Source organism: Otolemur garnettii, unplaced genomic scaffold (assembly GCF_000181295.1).
Source record: "Otolemur garnettii isolate 467f Iridium unplaced genomic scaffold, OtoGar3 scaffold00031, whole genome shotgun sequence".
NCBI lineage: Eukaryota > Metazoa > Chordata > Mammalia > Primates > Galagidae > Otolemur > Otolemur garnettii.
Window position 1 is genome coordinate 17646873 of NW_003852426.1, and position 3636 is coordinate 17650508.

Here is a 3636-nt window from a genome sequence, read left to right on the forward strand (position 1 = left end):
GGTTGGATTCGAACCTGCCACCTTAGGTGTATGTGGCTGGCGCCTTAGCCACTTGAGCCACAGGCGCCAAGCCATTTTTTTTTTTTTTTGAGACAGAGCCTCGAGCATGGAGAGATCTAAGAGGTCAGCACTAGCTAACCTGTGACAGAGAAGCTTTCTGAAAAAATAGAGAAGCAATTTCCCTTCTGAGTGGAAACCTTGATTGTGTATGTAGGCACGCCTACCCTGACTGCTTAATTTTCTTCAGAAAAAAAAAAAACCTTTACATATTTTCCTTTTCCCAACTCCTTTCAAATAATAACTTTAACAGTTATTAGCAGTCTGCTTCACTTGCCTCTAAAATAATGGTAACGCGATACAGAGTGTCATTTGTCATCAACAAGGGGAATGAAGAGTTGATTCCTCAGAATATTTATTATGCTTTTACTCTAGGCACAACACTGCCAGACCCTGGACATACAACCTGCAAGGAATGTCACGTCCTGCTCTTCCAAATCCACTAGAATAGTGTTTCTCTCCCGGGTTTTCATTATTGTTCTCGGAGGAATATTTTCAGATGTGAAATCCTATACCACAAATATAATGCATCTGCTTATGCGCCGGGTCTCTATCTATGCTTTTTATACATAGAAAGAGTAAGAATTTTTGCCACCCAAGAACAAGTTTTCACGCAGGGATGGGAGGCGATATTATCTGTGTTGTTCTAGGAAACAGATAGATGATAAGCAAATAACTAAGAAAAATAACTGGGGTAAAATAAAATGTAGGCAATAAGAGGGGCTATGGAATGCGGTGTGGTTACTTTAAACAGGAATATCCAGTTGCAGCCAGATGCATTGGCTCAAGTCTGTAATCTTAGCACTCTGGGAGGCCAAGGTGGCTTGTGGTTAAGAGTTTGAAACCTGCCTGAGAAAGAGCAAGAGCCCATTTGCACCAAAAATAGAAAAAGTAGTCGGGTGTGGTGCATACCTGTGTGCATACCTGTAGTATCAGCTACTCAGGAGGCTGAGGCAGAAGGACTGCCTGGCCTCAAGAGTTTAAAACTGTAGTGAGCTACGATGATGCTACTGGGGTGACTGAGTGAGCCCCTATCTTAAAAAAATAAAAAAAAGTCCAGTTGTTTTCACTGAATAAAACAGAGAAAGGGTATGGTTAACCTGCAGCCTCTCCTTATCTAGTTCCTCTCTGCCCCACTTGCACTGAGCATCCACACGCCTGGAGTTCACCATCCTGTAAGGATGCCCATAGCTTCCTGGTCCCAGCTCCCTGGAGCCCAGTGGCTTAAGTCTCCTACCTGCAACTTGAGAGGAAAGGAAGTATATGCAATTCGTGGAATATGGAGCACAAGTAACGTTTCCCTTCCTGATTTTCAAATTAATTCACATTAAGCCATGTACCTCCCTTACAAAAGCTCTATACCCCAAACAGGAGAGGTGCCAAAAGCCAGACATTTGAGGAACACAGTCTATTCAGTCACTTATTTTTGTGCAAGTCTGAATGGGTCATTGTTCCTTAGTAAGGACATCAGGCTATCGAAGATAAATTTAACTGGCCATGGCTGTGGTGGAACAAAGCATATATATTTGCATAATGCTCCTTCCATGTGGGTGAGTTCCAGCCACAGAGTGAAGGCAGCATAATTGAGTGCTGAAAGCAATATCATGCTCTGGTTCAGACCATGGGCTTTTGAATCCAGCCCACTGTCTGCAGGCAGACAGGTTACTGAATTACCCCAAGACCCAGTCTATCCATATGCAAAATGAGAACAAAGATGTTATCATACTGGATTGTTTAAAGGAACACAAAGTAATGTTTATGTAAACTATTTAGTATAATTCTTGGAGCATGATAAGCTCCCTATAAATAGTTTCTGAAAGCCAACCATGTTTTGCTTTCGTAATCCTCCCTAGTTTTGCCATTTTTTTAGAGTAAAAAGGTTAAAATCAAAGTATCTTGTCCCCCTGGTCTCTTCTTTTTTTCCAATTTTTTTTTTTTTTTTTTTGAGACAGAGCCTCAAGCTATTACCTGGGTAGAGTGTTCTGGTGTCACAGCTCACAGCAACCTCAAACTCATGGGTTTAAGCGATTCTCTTGCCTCAGCCTTCAGAGTAGCTGGGACTACAGGTGCCCACTACATCACCTGGCTATTTTTTGGTTGCAGTTGTCATTGTTTGGCAGGCCCAGGCTGCATTCGAACCCGCCAGCTCTGTTGTATGTGGCTGGCGCCTCGGCTGCTTGAGCTACAGGCGCCACCAAGCTGAATATGCCTTTTAATTACACCTGTCCTTTAATTACATTTATTGATTTTTTTTCTAACTCAATCAATTATTTTATTTTACCTTCTTAAACTATTGCTATTGGGTATTTTTTTTCCTTTTTTTTTTTTTATGAAGTTCCAAGCATAATTTGAGAGCTGAAGTGTTATTATACATCAGCAATAAATTCAGGTAATATCTGTCAACACAACCTTGACCCTAAGTTCCATCTATAAATGTAAGTTTTGCTACCCTTTATTCTGTACCAGGAGATGATGAATGAATACTGATGGATCTGCTAACTTTAGTCCTTCCAAAGTCTTATACAATTTAAATTCTAGAAAGTTGTAAATCAAACTCTCTGTCTCACCAATTCCTCCCTGAATCTGTCTCAGCTCTGAGATCCCTACCTTGGTCATTGGTATCACCATCTTCAAAATTATCTATGCTAATCTGATAATTTTCAGGGTCATCTCTTCTCAGGTACAATTTAATTTCTCACCATGTCTATGCAATATTTCTTTTCTTTTTTTTTTTTTGAGACAAAGCCTCAAGCTGTCCCCCTGGGTAGAGTGCTGTGGCATCACAGCTCACAGCAACCTACAACTCCTGGGCTCAAGAGAGTCTCCTGCCTCAGCCTCCCAAGTAGCTGGGACCACAGGTGCCTGCCACAATGCCTGGCTATTTTTTGGTTGCAGCCATCATTGTTGTTTGGCTGGCCCGGGCTGGATTCAAACCCACCACTTTAGGTGTATGTGGCTGGTGCCTTAGCCGCTTGAGCCACAGGCGCCGAGCCATATGCAATATTTCTGTTATGTGCTCCTATTTCTTTATTTTCTTTCCAAAACCTCAGTATATTTGTTCAAGAGAGGTGCTATTCCTGAATGCCAAATATATACCTGAACACAGTGTAAGAGACTTTGTCATGTTTTGGGTCACTAAACTTGTTTAAAAACCCTTCCTGTGTTTGGTAAGTTCCCCATGTTATAAGACCTGGCTCAAGGCAGAAACCAGGACTGTCTTTCTTAGCCTATTCAGTTAGAATGCAGGGATTCAGCCAGGAGCAGATGACACTTCTGTTGCAGTGGTTCTCAACCTTCCTAATGCCACAACCCTTTAATACAGTTCCTCATGTTGTGGTGAACCCCAACCATAAAATTATTTTTGTTGCTACTTCATAACTCTAATTTTTCTACTGTTGTGAATCGTAATGTAAATATCTGATATGCAGGCGGGTCTTAGGCGACCCCTGTGAAAAGGTTGTTCGACACCCAAAGGGGTTGCAACCCACAGGTTGAGAACCCCTGGTTTTGTGGGTCTTGATCCTTACACAATTTTAAGGGATTCTTTTTCTTTTCTTTTCTTTTCTTTTTTTTTTTTTT

At 41.5% G+C, this 3636-nt stretch overlaps 1 non-coding gene across 1 annotated transcript; it reads right to left on the minus strand.

Annotated features, from left to right (window-relative positions):
• Window positions 1–2389: 2389 nt before the first annotated feature.
• On the minus strand, window positions 2390–2473 carry LOC111725132. The gene has a single exon (XR_002773272.1). It is a non-coding gene; the product is annotated as a small nucleolar RNA SNORD45 (small nucleolar RNA).
• Window positions 2474–3636: the final 1163 nt, after the last annotated feature.